At 33.9% G+C, this 19119-nt stretch overlaps 2 pseudogenes; both read left to right on the top strand.

Annotated features, from left to right (window-relative positions):
• Positions 1-8131: 8131 nt before the first annotated feature.
• LOC149541916 (transportin-1 pseudogene) lies at positions 8132-8962 on the top strand (annotated as a pseudogene).
• A 64-nt stretch (positions 8963-9026) lies between these two features.
• On the top strand, positions 9027-13611 carry LOC149541915 (transportin-1 pseudogene; annotated as a pseudogene).
• The last annotated feature ends 5508 nt before the right edge of the window (positions 13612-19119 follow it).

Below are 19119 nucleotides of genomic sequence, written 5' to 3'. Positions count from 1 at the left end.
AAGATTTTAATAGATCCCTATTAAGATGCCTTGATATAGACTAGGCTGAAGGAATGACCAAAGAGATTCATGATGGTCTTGATGGTGGCCACTTCTCAGCTAGAACAACTGCAATGAAGATCATGAGGGCTGGTTATTACTGGCCATCTCTAGAAGACACAGACTTGTAGCTCTTCCCCTTCATCCTATGTAGGTGGATCAACCTTTTTCTCAGTGGGGGTTGGATTTCATAGGCCCTATCAATCCTCCTTCTAGTTCAAGTCACAAATGGATTTTAGCTACTATAGATTACTTCACCAAATGGATAGGGGTAGTTGCATTGAAGGATACAACTGAATCTTTAGTTGTTGAATTCCTTGATGGAATTGTGACCAAGTTTGGTGCCCCTTCAACCATTATTTCAAATAATGCAAAATCTTTTGTTGGAGCTCAAATTTGTGCATGGGCAGTGGACCATAATATCTATTTAAGCACATCCTCAAATTATTATCCTTAGGGTAATGGTTTGGCCGAGTCCTCCAACAAGAATCTAATTAGAATCATTGAAAGGACAGTTGAGGATAACCAGAGGTGTTGGCATAAAAAGTTAAGGACTACACTGTGGGCTGATAGGATAACACCTAAAAGGTCAATAGGGAATTCACCATTTGTGCTGGTATATGGCAAAGAAGCAAGGCCTCCAATTTCATTGGAATTTCCATCCCTAGAACTAGCTCATCAACTAGAATTGATTGAAGATGATGCCATGACAGTGAGAATGGCAGAACTGATAGAGCTGGAAGAAAAGAGAAATACAACTATGCAGACCCTAGAGACACACCAGTAGTAGGTGAAAGGGAACTTTGAGAGGAAGGCTAGGGCAAGAATCTTTAGGGAGGGAGATTTGGTTTTAAAATGGGATGCAGATAGGGAAAAACCAGGAAGAAACTCAAAGTTTGATGCATTATGGAGTGGCCCCTATCTAATTATCTATTGCAAACAGGCCAATGCTTTCCAGTTAAGTAAGCCTGATGGTGAGATTCTACCCATCCCAGTCAATGGGATTTATCTTAAGCCATGTTTCTAATAGGGTTTAAGGTTCCATGTACATAGTTAGTTTAGTTCTATTCTTTTTTTGTTTCTTATCTTCCAAGAAGTGCATGAGCACAGGGTCGTCTCTCTATGAGACAACAAGTCCCAAAAATTTTGAAGGTTGTAGAGACAGGGTTTTTTCAGTGTTTTGCTATCTCAGGGGTAGGGTTAGGGTTTCACAGTATACACAGGATCTACATCTTTTGACTCTATAGCCCAATGGATGCTTCAGGCCACTGATCTTATGCATAGGAGGCTAGCATCCCCTATGAGTCACCAGAAATGTTACTCATTTTTGCACCCTGCCAATATTCAAATTTTAAATTCTTTCCCACCAAGGGATAGTTCCCAGAGTTAATATTATTTTAACGCCTAAGAAATATCAAAAAAAAATTTTAAAATCAAACTTATGATATGTTTCTATAGGCCCACAAGTTCCTCATTGTTGGATCAATCTGGATCAACAGTTGGTGCTATGTCACTTTTGAAAGTTGCACAATGTTTTGCATTAGCGACATAGCACCCTTCTATCACATGTCAGGTGGGTCCCTCTTTGCCTGGTTGTTTCTTCGACATTAGTTTTGGTTAAATCAATAGAGGGCACTATGACGCTATGAAAAAATTCATGCTTCTTGTCGTTAGCAACATAGTACCCAGAAAAATGATATGTCAGCAACATTAGGAAGGAAGGTGAGTCCCAAGCATGCCCCGTCAATATCAGTGATGTAGTTGGGTCCTTGTTGGTAGTTGATTAGTCTTTTCATTGGCTAAGGCATGACTGTGTGGAATGTGGGCCCTGCGAGGACTTGTTAGATAGTTTGGCATGTGGTCGGTTCTCATTGGTTGATACACTAATAGGACAGACCCATCTTGCTCACCGCTAGATCAAGGAACATCTACACTAGGTGTTATCATGCCATTAAGAGTTGCACAATATATACCCATAGCGACATAAAACCTCAATGATGCATGGCATAGATGAGATAATGGGTCCACCCTTCTCCAAAGTGATAGTACAGCTCATCCTCGGTGGTAGTTGTCAGATGGGTCATAGTACGGTGGTGATTTTTCATTGGTCCATTCAACTAGCTTGATGCGTAGTAGTACAATTTTGTGGCTCACTATAGATCTAAAGGAAGATCCATGGCAGGCGCTATCTCACTATGGAGAATTGTGAGGATGTTAATGTTAGTGACATAGCACCCTTTCACTATGTGGATTAGTGGGGCTGAGTGTTATAAAGCTACAAGGATGGTACTAGTTTGGGCTAAGTTAGATGCCAGGTTGTGCCAGGTGTGCTAACAGTGGTCCGTGGGCCCAAAAGTCTTAAAGGAAAGCATAGGAAATGATGAGTCTTCATGATCAATAGATTAAGGAAGATCTACAGCGGGTGCTATCTCGCTATGAGAAAGTTCTCGAAAGATAGCCATAGCGACATAGCGCCTAAGTGACATGTGTCCTGATGAGCCCAATGTGGGCAGTAATAGGTAAAGGCTAGCAGTTATGTTGTAAGCCATCACGGTCAAGTTTTAAAAGGTTGGCGTAGTTAGTAAAGAAAGAGAGTGGTCAACACAAGAAGACCTTGCAAGGTAGTAGAAAGAAATGAGGTTATTGGCCCATGTAACCCATTCTAGATGTAGAGTTTCAGTTGACTTTGTTGATTCATGCACCAAAAATGATAAGAGATTAGGTTTTCTGTACAATTTGATATCTATGATCTGTCCCAACCACCCAGAAGTGAATGTTGAATGAGGAAGAACACTCTACCACCCCAATCCAATCTATCTACCAAGTTAGAATGGCTTAATGGTACCGTTTCTATCTTCTCAAGGCATTATTTGACACAAAAGATTAGGATTTTTTTTCAGATCCCCATGATTGTCCTTGGCAAAGGCTTGATGGTGGTGGTTGCAAGATAGTTTTGGAGGGAAAATCTTAGTTATGCCTGCACTATAAAGGAAAATTTTGTAGATTTTGTAAAGTTTCACCTTTCTCTGACTTTTCTTTGTTGTTGCTCTATAATTCTAGTGTAAATTCCCTTGTGCCTCTAAATTGTATGATTCTCTACTTATCTCCTTTAGCCATTGGTGTGAGAGTGCAAGAATCCTTGCCTCTCATTGATGTTTTGTGGATATCTGTAACTTGCATGACTGTATCTCTTTTGGCCTATGAATGATAATATAAGTGAATCTCTATTCCTTGTGTCATTCATTCTGGTTTTCTGATCTGCATGTGGTTATTAGATTAAAGCAAGTCTGGATGTGTATATCCTTAGTTTCATTCTGGTTCAATAGTGCATATATGGGTGGAGATTGGTCTGAACACTCTATTTTGGTGCATCACCTCTTTAGATTAGATTAGGTAGATTTGCTTTCATGCTCTCCTTCTCCCTTTTCCTCTCCAAGAGTAGTTAGGTGCACCCTGATAGTAAGAGGAAGTTGGCCTTCTTCGAAGACTCAACCTCATAGTTCAAGTCCCACAACTTGGAGGTTGTTTCCATGTTTCACTAGGTTGTCCTCACGCATAGGCTCTAGACAAGGGTGCAAACCTAAGTGACAACACTTACCCACCAATACCTTCATGAATGAATGTGCTTGAAATCCACCTTATGAATTTAGATCCAGTTAGGATGAATATAGAATATGCACCAAAGGATCTTGAATGTATGAACATATGTATTGAATGTTGAAAATGCAATAAAAGGTCTAGGATAAACTCCTTCAATAACTTGAAAGCATAAATCCTTGATCTTCAATGGAAAGATAACTTGAATGTCATGAGTGTTTGAAATTCTTGAATACTTGAAAGCTTAAATGCATTTGCTTGAATTTTTTATTACATGATGTGAAAATGAGGAAATGGAAGGGTTTATAAAGGGTTCAAAACTGACTAACTCTGATAGATTAAAATGCCTAGAGATTAACACCCCAAAGTTATCCAATTGTGGGACCCAAAATAGGGCCCAATTAGGGATGCATTTTCTCCATGATTGGCTCATTAGAGGTGTGTTGCATGCTTTTTGTCTAGGAGCACTATGCCCCTGATAATTTGATCCCAAAACCTTTGATATCCTTCTTGGATCCAAAAAAAAGTCCCAAATCCTAGAAATCAAGTACATAGTTTAAGATATAGCCATTTTGGCATGGAGAGCATATTTGTAGTAGCTAGATGAAGGGAAGGGAGAAATTAGAAGGATATATCCTACCTTGAGCTTAATGTCATGAAAATAGCATATTTAAAGAGGATCTATTAGGTTTTACCCTAATTCCACTTTGGAGAAAGGACAAAAAAGGGAAGAAACAAGGAGAGGTACAAAGAGATTGATGATCTTGCATTCAATGGTTGCTAAATCATCACTAAATTAGAGTACTTCCAATTTAAATGGTACATGATGATTAGTAGAGAATGCACTAGCAACTTCTCAAATACATTTCATTGCTATATCTAATGCAAACCCAACATCTTTGACTTCTTGTAGAAAAACTACATCAATGTCTTTTGCCTAGTTAAGAAACTTTTTGATGGTAGTTAAGAAACATTCCAAAATGCCAACTTCAGTTTATCCATGAAAATATTTATTTACCTATATCTGTGGAAGTGTGAAAACCTCTAAAGAAATTAGAAATCTTAGTCCTTTCCATTTTGCATGGTTTGGGATTGTCAACTAGGGTAAGTGGTTTGTCCCTCTTTCTCCTCACAACTTCTCTAATTTCCAACATGAGGGATTCAAATGTTTTAGACTTCTTCAGTCTACTATTCTCTGTATTAAACACAAAGGTATCATCCTTTACAAGGGTTGCAACCTTGGAGTCTTCATCTACTCCACACACTAAGGGGACAATTGACTATAAATCTTCTCTAATATGATTCCTCCCTTGAAGAGACTAAGAGGTAACATGATTAGCTCCTATGTATCTAAAGCTACAACCCCTTCATTAGTTAGGAAAGGTAATGAAGGGGCAACTTAAATAATCATAGAATAATCATGTATTATTTCTTCATTATTAAGGAAATCATTAGTTTCTATAATTTGGATAGTAGGAGCCTCACAATCTTTCAAACACTTAGATTATAATACAACATCCTTAGGGTGAACAACAAGAACAAGAGATGCAACCACTTCCCTCACCCAAATTGGAATAGACAAAGACTTTAAGATTGATCGAGAAGGCATATTTTTAGCACCCTCAACCCTCTCCTTTAAAGACCACAAGGCCAATTTTTTGCATTAAGAGGGTGAGAGGTGTTAGTGGGATAACTAAGGCAGGGTCAAAATCTACCAATTAAACATCCAACAAAGATCCTAATTCTTTTAAAGGAGAATAATTTTTAGAGATTTTTGGGTGACAATCTATTGAATCGCTCTTTCAAATTGTCTAAGGAGGTATGAAAATTATTAGCCTCATGTAACCATTGTGAAGCTCTAGGTTCTAATGATATTTCTTGGTTTTGGGATGAGAAGGCAATGGAACAATGAGGAATTTGACCTTCAAGGATAATTTAGGGGTTGTAGCGACATTCCTCATAGGGGATTTAATTTTTAGGAGGTGGCCTTCTTTCCTCCTATGATCCATCATTCTATACATATAATAGATGTTAAGACCACCCATGTGCATTATTGAGAAAATGATGAGGAATTCTCCAATTTCCAAATAATTTCTATCCAGAGATTTTATATAGGATAGATGAAGATAATGACTCTACCATTTTCATTAGGAATCAGTGATGAAGAGAAACACCACCTGTACCAACTCACAACCAAAAATGCAACAATATGGAGATAGAGAGATGAAAAAAATGCTGCATAAAGCATCCACTAATACTTGAAATTCATTACAATATCCTCCAAATGAAAGGACTCCAAATTCTTACAATATAAGAGATATTTTCTCACTAAGAGCTTCTACAAGAAGAGCCTATCCTTCAAGAGGTTATACTCGAAGAGCTTCTACTTCCCAAACTTCCTTACAAGAGATTACATTCAAAGAGCTTTACTACAAGAGCTTACACTTGAAGAGCTTGATTACAAATGAACATAAGCCTTCCTTAAATAGGCACTTACCACCCAATGCATGATTTATCCACAACATTCTAGAATTTCCACAACCTTCTACAATATCTACAACTTTCTAGAATTTCCACCTAAATACAACTAAGCACCACCATGTGGCCCAATTAGAAAATTACATTTCCTTTATGGATCACAACAAATATTAAATGCATGATTTAAAGAACTTTCCACAAAATTCTAAGATGCCACCTACACACTTCAATAAATGAAATGAGAACTATTTTCCTATTTTTCTATTTACGCTACTTATGCACCTTGAAAATAGAAATTCCTCTTTTCTCCTTTTTCCTTATTTTTCAATTTTTTATTATTTTCTTTCTATTTTCGTCACTTTCTCTCTCCTCCACAATTTTTTTTTTCTCTCTCTTTTTTTTTTTTTTTTTTTCTAATAAATAATTTTCCCATGCAAGATGCTCGTGCATCTCAATCAGGGTGTTTGATTAGTCTACTTTCAAAACTTTGTCAATGGGATCCAATAGATGGGGAATGAAATTATAGGTGAAGGGCAAGATATTTCCTACTATAATCCATCTAGGGATAGAAAGAGAAAGAATTTTTTCATTAGTAGACTCCAATGGCCATGGTAGGAGACTCAATTTATAGTATTGACCTTCCACCTGTTTTAATCTATAAAGGCCTTCTAGGAGTTAGAATTGCAAAAGATCAAACTAAATAAGCCCTTCTAAATAATGCCACAAGTATATTCGGGCCCAAATTGTGATAGAAGGATGTCACACTTGTGATGGACACCATCACTCAAGTGAAAATAATAGAAATTGCCCCCCATTGGACAAGCATCGGACTTTTGTTGTCACAAAGTGTGATGGCAAGGGCATCTATCTTAATGGCAAGGGCATCCATTGTAATGGAAATGGAAAAAGCTTTCACAATGGTGATGGACAAAGCCATTGCAATTTGGAAAAGAATGAGAGAAGAATTCCTCTTTTTGCTATCATATTTTTGATGGTTAACCATCATAACTACAATGACATACATTTTCAAATAGTCGTCATAGTTCTAACTACATTGCTATAGGACTAATGGTCACCCACTGACAGGTATATTGCAACAGTGAAAACTTTCAATAGAAATGCCATTGGAGTGACTACCATCCATCAATAATATCATTCAAATGATGGTTTCCCATTAGACAAGTCATCACAATTGCAACAGATTGCTGCATTATAAAATAAATAAATTTAAGATGATCCTATACATCCTATATAATTTAAGATTGCTACACTGAATGAGCTATTTGAAACCTAAGATAACTTTTATATGTCTAGGATAGTATTAGGCATTACAACCATGAAGTCATTAGGGAATGAATCTAACAATAATACAGAGAACTTATGGGAGACAAAGAAAATTATAAATCTAACTCAATAAGGAGAAAAAAAAATTGTAATGAGGTTGAATAAGAAATGCAACTAATAAAATACTTATGAAATATCATGGCTCTAAAATAATAATTAAATCTAGATAAATCTTGAGTGGAAACATTAAAATATATCAGATAAAACCTTAGATTATCATACCAAGATTATAAATCCATATCTAAGATGACAGCTATGCTGAAACAAGATGATAAGTAACATAATTAACAAAACAAGTGAATTATATAAGGGAGTTTGAAATTTGTATATCTACAATCAACAATTGCACTGTAAAACTTATAAAGCACATGATATAGGAAAAAATATAAAGAGATCCCAAAGGGGGACATTACAATTATATAGAAATAGGAAGAGATACTCCATTATATCCAATTGATAAAATTCATGCTTGCTGATTTGAATATCAATTATCAGTCTTACATTGGTAATATCATCAATATTAACCATGAAAGCTCCAAATTTGTGATCTAAGTGAAGTATCAATTAACAAGAAGTCTCCTTCAATATAATTTAAAGAAATCAATCCAAAATCTTATAGAACAAGATAAAGGATATTACAATCAAGCAACGGGGCTCCTCTTGGAAGAAAAATATGAAGAACAATTTTACATTGATCACTCCTTATCAATAATACATCTAATTATATTTGCTTCCTTGTTTGAGGGTGCAAGACAAACCTTCATTCAACAATGAGAGTTATTGTTAGTGAATTATAATCCAACAAGGATAGGTACATGGTTGGCTAAAATTGTTGTGAGAATTGGTTCAATGCTTTGATAGAAACAATGTTAATTTGGTGCAAGGTGCTCTTGATGCATTATCAAACATCAATGAAGATATGCAAGACAGGTTGGATGCTAGTGTACTAGGCTTTTAGGAGTGACCCATCAATATATTTTTGCCTAGATTATTTTACTTTTTTGAGTCACCATATGTTTCTCTCAAGAAACTAACACTTAGATCTATGAACTAGTATATTGAGATTTTTCCTATAATATTTATATTATCTATGGATAAGTATCTCTAGGGCCTATTTACTCTTTCTCATGATCTAGCTATTGAAGTGAGGAAATTTGTATGTGTTGCACTGGTTCAGCTCTTTAAGGCTTGGCCTAATTTCCTATAGGCCTAGATGAGAAATGTAATTTTATATATGTTGCAAGAAAATTAGGATGTTGATAAAGAAGTGGCTCTCAAGTCATGTGCATTATGGTCTACATTTTGTAAAGCTCATCTTCACCCACAAATATATAGAGAGTTTCTACCACACTTGATTGTGGTTTTTTTGTCAAACATTATGTATGTAGATAATGATGAGGCACTTGTTGATAGAGAGGCTAATGAAAATATTTTTGATAGGGATCAAGATTTGAAACCTAGATGTTTTTATTCACAAAAACAAAGGGGCATATGGAAATTATGATGGAGAAGAGGAAGAAGTATCATCAATTCATGGAATTTGAGAAAATGTAGTGCTGCAGAACTAGATGATTTTTTTTCTTGTGCCTCTTCTTGATGACAAGTATCCTTTGGAGTGAAGCATCACATGTTGGACTCTTTCTTGGTATAATAAATAGATTGTTTAGGTCACAAGTCATCTAGAAGGGCATGAATAGTTTGTTAAGGTACTTATTGGTCTTCTTAGATGAATTTTAGACAATAAAAGGAGAGTTTAGGAGGTTTCTTTCTCTTTAATTTCTACCCTTGAAGAGGAGGCAACAAGAGAGTTGGCACCACATCTGGAGCTTGTTTTACAACACCTTTTGTGTGCTTTTTCTAAATTAAAAAGGCCAAATCTTTGTATTGTATATGATGTGATTGGTACACTTGAAGATGTTGTGGGTGGAAGGGGGAAATCAACTAGGAAAAATATTCTTGATATTTTGATACCTCCACTATTTTTCAAATGGAAACAACACTCAAATACAGATAGGGATATTTTTCCTTTACTTGAATGTTTCACAACAATACCATAGGCATTGGGCCTTGAGTTTACTCATTATGTTGAACATATATTTGTGAGATCTATCAACCTGGTATTGATCAAAAAAATTGCAAAGGTTGATCCTATAAAGGAAGGTGATCCATATGATAAGTGTTAGAGTAAATAATTATTTATTCTTTTACTTAAGTTTACTTAGGTTAATGCATTTATTTAATAGTTGTAGTTGATGAGTTTTTGACAACATGGGAGTTTTTTCCTATCTAGTCATAGTTATCCTCTCACCTTGATCAAGGATATTCCACCTTTTGTGGACGTATGCTTAGTTGTCAACCTTATCTTCTAGAACTTTCTAGCTTGTTCTAAAAGCTTCCTTGAGACCTTTATATTTGATATCTCTCATTGTAAATTCATATCATTCACATATCAATTTTATTTTCTCATTGTTGCAATATAATTTCTCTGTGTTGCTTCAAGCTCTTGTTTCTTCCTTCTTAAGTTTCTCTTCAGAAGGTTATTTGCATGCAGGTGATCTTGGTGAGCTATGAAGTTGGCTTTCATCAAATTCTACATGGTATTAGAGCCTCCCTATTGCTTTCTAGTTTGAAGGATTTTTGAAGCCACGATTCAGAGACACAAACCCTAGTTTGTTTGTGATTTTTTCTTCAATCGGGAAGAAGAGCATTTTTCAAATATTTGGAGAAAAAGGAGAAAGAGGTTTGACATGATAGATCTAACATTTTTTGGGCTTTTTTCTTTATTTTTTGGAGGTGCAATGGTGAAAATTTAGAAAAAATAACTACATAGGTGATTTTCAAACAATGATATCTCCCTCATATGGACTTGTTTTTTCAAGAATTTTTTTTTTTGTTTTGGGACATAATTTCATGATTTACACATTGGTGCAAGAAGTTTGACATATATGTTCCTCAATTTTTCTAAAACTTGAAAATCTCATTTTTTACACTTTCAAAGGTTCATTCAGGCTAATATGGACACATATTTCAATGCTATTTTTTTGAAAAGTGCATGATTTATTGTCTACTTTCTAGATCTAGAATCAATTTTGAGTAATATTAAGCTCCTATTTTCAGAGTTGAAGTAGAGGCTTCAGTTTCCTCCCTTTCTACATCTAGAATCTAGGTTCTTTTTCAATTTTTGTGCTTTCTATAGTTGTTTTTCTTTGGTATTTGAGGGATATCATTGTTAGTTGTGGTGGGGGGGGGGGGGGGTGGTATTTTCTTTTCTATAATTTAATTCAAAATAAGACCCTTCTACTTCCATCTTCTTCTCTCAATGTCGGATCCATCTGCAACTTGGATCATGCCACACAACTATCACACCTAGAAGGCACAAATGACAAGGCTTCTCATGTCAAGAAGCTTATGGTCATGTCTAGATGAGAACCAACCTACTTTAATGTGCTCTTTTGAGGTTATTCAACACAAAATTAAAATGGATGAGGTCATGGGATTGATTGCACTAAACATCTTAGATAGTCTTCTGTTTCACTTGGATGGTTTGACCACTCCATGGGCTATTTGGATAAAATTATAGTCTTTGTTTGGCATAGTGAATGAGTTCTAGGAACTTCAACTTGATGTAGAGTTGACATCTTTGACACCTACTAACTTCCCCACCATTGAGGACTTCTTGATGAAGTTCAAATCTTTGCATACACTTTTCCAGGGATGTGGGAAAACCAAGATATATGATGAGTGTATCTTTTTTATACTCTCAAAGTTGTGGGGACAGTATCAAATCTTCTCTTCCAATTTCTACTCCATTATGGATTCCTTGGGTGAAAGACATAGGATTCCTTCATTTGAGATATTTTGTGATTAGTTAACTCATGAATAGTCCAAGATCACTCAGATGGATTCACTCAAGTTCACAGTCATAGGCATTGCTTACCAAGGATACATAGGAGTAGAAGCTGAAGTAGATATTAGATTCTCCTTCTGCTAGTTAATTATCTTTTTCTAAGAAGAAGGAGAGAAAGAAGACTCAAACTCCTACCTGTTACTATTCTTATAAAGGATCTCATGATGAGGCACATTATTTTCAAAAGAGATTTGATGGCTATGAGAAACAAATTGCAGATTTGAAAGCTCTTCTTCAAAAGAGCACTGTTTCCTCTCCATCATCTTCTACTTCATAGGGGTTTTCCTTTTAGTCTTCTTCCACATCTTTGAGATCTACACCAGATATTGAAAAAGGGTCATGCATTATGGGCATCCATTGCATCCTCTTCACAAGTCCTTTAGATACTAGATTTAGATGCTTCTCACCATATGACATCTTCTCAAGGTGTCTTCTCTGCTCTTGAGGCTTCTCCCATTCCTCATATTCTCATGGAGAATAATGCTACCCTACCAGTCTATGGGAAAGGTTTAATTCACATCTAAGATGGTGTATTCAATTATGTATTCTATGTTCCATCTTTTTTTACCAACCTTCTCTCAATTTCTCAGATTAAACACAGTGGATCAAGGAAGATAGTTGAGTTCACTGCAAATTTAGTCTTCATTCAGGATTGTGTTACAAGAGGCCTTATTTCTAGATGGATAGTTGATTCTTCCACCCATCTCTACACCTTCTCGCACTTTTTCCCACCATCTCCATTTTCATAGCACACTACTTCTCTTTTGTAGGAGCATCATGTGGTGCAGTCAAGATACTTGAACCTTTGTATTGTTTCTAAGATCCCTATTTTGACTACCACATCACATCTAGTTGAGGTCTTTTCTCTTCAATAGGATTCTTCTTCTACTCTGCCTAATCCTCCAGCTCCATTCATTGAGCCTCTAGGTGCACCTGTAGATTCTAGAGTGGACATTCATTACAGTATCATCATAATTTCCTTGGAAATTCACTTTTAGGATCCTCGTATTTTCTCCTTTGAGCATTAGCTAGGCCTTCCAATTTTCCCTCTCATTTAGGGGTTCCCTTGTTTTTTTCCCTTGTTTACTTTGCATTAGATTTTCATTGGTTCAATTCGTTCTCTAGGGGCTCCATTACTTTGGGGGGGGTGGCTTTGGCATCTTTTCTATCTCTCATGAGGGGGTTGGTTGTACTTATGATTTTGAGAGAGTCTCTTGAAACATTTCTAGTGGAAGTTGTCCTTGGGGGGTCTTGTTGAGGCCTTCCTTCCTTCCTTCTTTTTTTCAGCATGTTTGTACTTACCTCTTTTTGGGGGAGGGTTTTTCCCATGAGGTTTTCCCTCTTTCCCCATTTTTAGAGGTTGCATTTCTTTGCATTGTTTATGGGTACCTAACATGGCCTTGTTGCTAGGACACATTCTACATTTCATCCTAGTTTTTGTGAGCTTAAGGCATTCCCCTAAGTTGCACTTAAGGGGGGGTGTTAGAGTAAATAATTATTTATTAATTATTTATCCTTTTACTTAAGTTTACTTAGGTTAATGCATTTATTTAATAGTTATAGTTGATGACTTGTTGACAACATGAGAGTTTGTTCCCATCTAGTCATATTTATCCTCTCACCTTGATCAAGGATATTCCACCTTTTGTGGATGTATGCTTAGTTGTCAACCTTATCTTCTAGCACTTTCTAGCTTGTTCTATAAGCTTCCTTGAGGCCTTTATATTTGGTCTCTCTCATTGTAAATTCATATCATTCACATAACAATTTCATTTTCTCATTGTTGCAATATAATTTCTCCTTGTTTCTTCAAGCTCTTGTTTTTTCCTTCTTTAGTTTCTCTTCAATAGGTTATTTGCATGTAGGTGATCTTAGCAACCTATGAAGTTGGCTTTCATCAAATTCTACATTAAGGAGTTTTTTTTTTCTCATTGGACTTGCTTTCCAAGCTTGTTGAAGGCCTTGGAAGTGGAATTGAAAGTATGGTTACAAGGAGTGACTTTAGAAATCTTATTTTACAATTTTGTGGAGATGAGGCTATTGATGTTTTTCAAAGTGTCATTGCACTACTTGGTAACTTTGCAAAATTCCATGCAATGCATTTGCAACCAAATCTAGTTGATTTTCTAAATGTTGCCACAAAACTAAAACTAGAAAAAGTGAAGAAAGTTATTTCTATTGCGTTTCTCATTAGATTAGGCCTCATGTTTTTTTATTTGTTATATTTCTTTAGGGATCACTCTTGAATCACATGAAAAACCTTTACCATTTTTTTCTTAAACAATTTTTTGTTTGTTTTAAAATTGCATACATAATAATGGCATAAAGATTGTTTGACAAAATAATGTGTGATATATTTGCAATAGTAAAAGCACTAAAGTAGTTAAATCTTACTTCAATCTTACAATGTAAAAAGTTGCACTGGTCATCATTGCAGCAAAATTTCAACAATTCATTCAAATTTAACCAAATTATTGGTTGTGTACCAATGCTAAAGTTGGGACCTTGTGAATATCAAACAAGTCACTAAATGAGTCACAATTTTTTATTAATCAATCAAATGAAAACCATGACTAAATTGGTGTAAATAGTAGGTAAATTGGTAAGGTGAGAGAAATTAGTTCTAGCTAAATGTAAATTGCATGATCATCATCTTCCATGGGATCACGATCTTCTCCTTCTATATTCATACCTCCATGTTCTTTCATATTGACACCTCCATGTTCCTCTGAGATGTGTTAATCTATATCACATACTAACCTGGGGAGATCAACCTATTTTAAAATGATGATAATCACACCCCCATTTTGTGGTTCATATGTATATTAATTTTGAAAACAATATAACATACAACTTTGGATAATAATCAAACCCCCTTCAGTGTGACCATTCTCCATATAATATCTCTTAGCTATTTTGATTTTGATTCTTCTTGTCTTTAAGTGGTTACAACTCTTGTAAGGAAAATAACATTTGTCATCACCTTCTCTTTGAAAGTTAGAGAAGAATCTAGTGCTTTTCTCCTTATTTTGATCAAATTCCCTTGTATTAACTAACATGATCCTTCTTCACAAGAATAACCTATTCATGTACCCTTATTGAGTGGGTTGTGTCTATCTACAAAAATATTGGACACATTGTACTTAATGTTTATATCTACACATATGTTTTTGAAAGAAAAGATTGGTATAATTAATGTGCATATTTGCAAAATATTGGACATGTTGTGCTTAATGTTAATATCTGACATATGGTTTTGAAAGAAACAATTGGTGTAATTAATGTGTATATCTACAAAAATATTGGACATGTTGTACTTAATGTTTATAGCTACAAATATGGTTTTGAAAGAAAAATTGGTGTAATTAATGTGTATATCTACAAAAATATTGGACATGTTGGACTTAATGTTTATATATGCACATATGGTTTTGAAAGAAAAATTTGGTGTAATTAATGTGTATATCTACAAAATATTGGATATGTTGTACTTAATGTTTATATTTGCACATTTAGTTTTGAAAGAAAAAATTGGTGTAATTAATGTGTATATCTACAAAAATATTGGACATGTTGTACTTAATGTTTATATCTACACATATGGTTTTGAAAAAAAAATTGGTGTAATTAATGTGTATATCTACAAAAATATGGGACATGTTGTACTTAATGCTTATATCTACACATATGGTTTTGAAAGAAAAAAATTGGTGTAATTAATGTATGTATCTGAAAAAATATTGGAGATGTTGTACTTAATGTTTATATCTACACATGATTTTGAGAGATTTTTTTTGTGTATTTATGCCTCTTCATTTTGATTTTGTTCAAAGGAAGCCCATCAATGGTAATAGAAAATAAAATTGCATTTTCTAAGAGTTTACAATTGATCAACAAAATTAATTTTTTACAAGAAAATGAGCCTCATGATTTGTGTTGTAGCTTCTTTTAGGATTACATTTTTTTCTTTATTCAAAATTCTTTTTAGTTATTTTTTCACTTTTTATTATCTAATGATGGATTATCAAATATGATTCAAAATTATTTATTGCTTCTTTTAGCTCTATATCATCATGATAATTGATAATGAAGTTTAATGATAGATTCCAATCATCATTAGTGATCTATTTTTCTTTTCTCATTAAGTATGAATCAAAACCTTTTTGCTTTCCTTCAACTCTTTATTATTCTATTTAGTATGATCTAAATCTTTTTTCATTTCTTATAGGACTCTATTATTCTCATGATAGATCACTCAAGGTCAAAAAAGAAGAAAAAAACTATCATACTAGTAGTTTATCAATTTCCCAATATTATAATATCAAATATTTACAATCTATAATATTTATGATTCCTATTTCCTATTCCTTTAAACCAAAAATTTTCATTTCTGAATTATTTTGATAATAGAACACCTATTACAATAGAAATATTTATTGATCATAAGTATTTATAGATCAATGTAGAAACTAGGTACAAAAATAAAGACATTAGTCCTTGGTCAAGAATAATGATGTCACTATTTCACAATATGTATTGCTAATGTATTTAAATCAGATGCAAAGTTCTCTTCCATTGGTCATTTGTCAATTTTCCTATCAAATATTGACAATATATAATATTTATCCCTAGATTAGATTAGGAAATTTTGTAATCTAATTTTCTCTTATTTCTCTTTCTAACTCTATTATTTGATGAAGTTTCACTTGTTTGAAAAACTCCATAAGATCTCTCTAGTTTTCTTAAATATAGATTTGTGTTGCATCTTGTGTTGTAGCTTTTGCAAAGGAATGAGCCTCATGATTATGGCATTTATACAAAAGCATAACTTTCTTCTTCAACTCCTTTCACTCAACTCTTTGCTGGAGTTATGTTGGAATACTTTAGAATAACTAGGGGGGGAATCATTTATGTTTCATGTTTACATTTCTGCAAGTTGATTTAATAGTAACCTACAATATTTAAGTGATTGCATAATCTAATGGATGCATGCATGATAATAAATGTTTTATGGGTTCACTTAGCTATGAAAAGTTTTATTAGTATATTTGGACCTTAGATAATTGATTCACCTACCCCCTCTCAGTTATTCTAAAGTATTACATCAATTGGTATAAGATCCATCTGATTAAGAGGACTTGTTTGAAGGTACTAGAAGTACAAAGATCAAGATGTCAAAAAGAGAAGTACCCAAGCTCAATAGAGATAACTTTCGTGCATAGAAAAGTTTGATGAAGCTACACCTTGGAGGACTTGGAGATCATGCACAATATACCATTACTACTAAGCATGTTGATCCTATTGGAGCCCCAACTACTGAGGATATGAAAAAGAAGAAAGAACATATCCATGCAATGCTAGAGATTGCCTCTACCCTAAGCTATGCCTAATTTGATGATATCAAAGGTCTTGAAAGTGCAAAGAAAATGTGGGATGCCTTAACCACCATCTATGGAGGAGACACTAATGTTCTGAGAGCCAAAGATAAAATTCTTAGAGGTAAGTTTAATGATATGAGAATGGAAGAAGGTGAAAATATTGCTAAATATGTCACAAGGATAAAAGAAGTTGCTAATGAAATAAGAGGATCTATTGGTAAAATAGATGATGATATTATACTAAGAAATTTTTTAAGAAAAATACTATCAATATATGCTATTAGAGTTTCTACAATTCAAGAACTAAGAAGTATACTAGGGAATAATCTATCACTTGAAGGTCTGGTAGGTAGGCTCATACTTTGGAGCTATCTAACTTTGATAATCACAAACTTGAAAATATTGAATTTTCTATCAAAGCTAAGGTGTCATTTAAGGAACGTGATGAGAAGAAAAAGAAGAGAAAGATAAAGTATGTGTCTAGTGACAGTGATATAGATGAGGAGGATGTAGAAAAACTTGAAGCACTAATAGAAAGAAGATTCCATAAGGGTAAATGCAAGTTAAAAGGTAAATTACCTATCATTTATTTCAGTTTTAATGAGGTTGGTCATATTGCTACCAGATGTCTAGAGAAGAAGAACTATAGAGGTGGTGATAAGTACAAAAGTAGGAGAGATGAAGACTGCAAGGACTACAAAGACAAAGGCAAAAAGTCTTGCTATATTGTTGAAGAGGAAAAAAAAAAGATGAATCTAATGAACATGATGATGAAGTTGTGTATATTGCAATGAAGGATGAATTTAATGAAGATGAGGTAACTGCACTTATGCCTTGTGTGAACAAGACTAACAGATGGATCATTCACAATCTAGAGACAAAATTAAGTTCATTACCTTGAATCATTATGATAGAAATAGTGTAATCTTTGGTAATGATGCACCATGTTTAATAAAAGGAAAAGGTTCTATCAAACTCATAGATAAGATTTTATGAGACAATGCTTACTATATTGAACGACTTAACTATAATCTCTTGAGTGTGTCACAACTAAATAATTTAGGATGTAAGGTTGATTTTGAAAACAAGATTGTTAAGATATATGACACAAATGGAAAATTTATTGGTGATCAGACTAGGATTAATCTATTCTATCTTGATATAGAGGATGCTACTTATCTAATTGTAAAATTTGATGTTGTGTGGCTATGGCACAAAATATTATGTCATGTTAATTTTGATAACTTGGTCAATATAAGTAACATGAAAAAAGTTAGAGGTTTTTCTAAGTTGAAGAAGCCTGATAATATAATGTACAAACAATGTCAGTCAGGCAAAATGACAAAGTTAGGTTTTTAGTTAGGAAAAATGAAAAAGTCAAGTTTTAAGAGTAAAACTCATACCTCAAAAGGAATACCAAAGATTGTTCATACTAATTTGTGTGGACCAATTGAAGTGAAAAACTATAAAGGAGATAAGTACATTATGTTGTTTGTTGATGACTATTCTAGAATATGTCAGTTATGTTTCTAAAACAAAAATTTGATTTTTTCCAAATGTTTATGTGGTATTTAGCGAGATTTGAGAAGGAAAAAGATAAAGTTTGAAGTGTTTGAGATCTAACAAAGGAGGATAATTTACATCACATGAGTTTGAGATGTTCTACAATGACAAAGGAATCAAAATATAGACATCTACCTATAGAACCCCTCCACAAAATGGAATAGCTAAAAGGAGGAAAAGATCTATAATATTCTATGCTAGACCACTCATGATGGAGAAAATTTTTGCTTTGAAATACTACAGAGAAGTTGTAAGCACAACTGTCTATACCTTGAACAATGTACAAGTCAAGAAAGGTACTCATTCAACAACTTTTGAACTATGGTATGGATACTCACCTAATGTAAAATACTTTAAGGTATTTAGAAGTAAATGTTACATTCTTAAAGACTTTAGGAATGGTAAACTAGATGCAAAAAGTGAAGAAGGTATATTCCTAGGATATTCCACAAGAAGTAAAGCTTATAAGTGTTTAAATACTAACACTAACAAAGTTGTAAAAAGTGCAAATGTAAAATGTGATGAATATATAGAAGTATATGAGGATGAACCAATAAAAGAACTATCTAAGTATATAAATCATTTCTATATTCTTATAAAGGTATATCTGCTGAAGAAGATGTTGCAAATCAAGCTACAAACCAACAAAACGTTTCAGTGACTGTCAAGTCACATACTATGAATGTTGAGTTACATTCAAGAATCGAGTTACATTTAGATGTCAAATTATAGAATGAAGTCGAAGCACATTCAGATTCTAAGATTAGTGTACATGAAAGAGATGCTAAGTTACATGATAGAGATGTACATAAT

The sequence above is a fragment of the Cupressus sempervirens genome, chromosome 8, assembly GCF_028749045.1.
Source record: "Cupressus sempervirens isolate cs-2001-9-10 chromosome 8, ASM2874904v1, whole genome shotgun sequence".
NCBI lineage: Eukaryota > Viridiplantae > Streptophyta > Pinopsida > Cupressales > Cupressaceae > Cupressus > Cupressus sempervirens.
The sequence above is the reverse complement of the archived record's forward strand: the minus strand, read 5'-3'. Positions and strand labels throughout refer to the sequence as shown.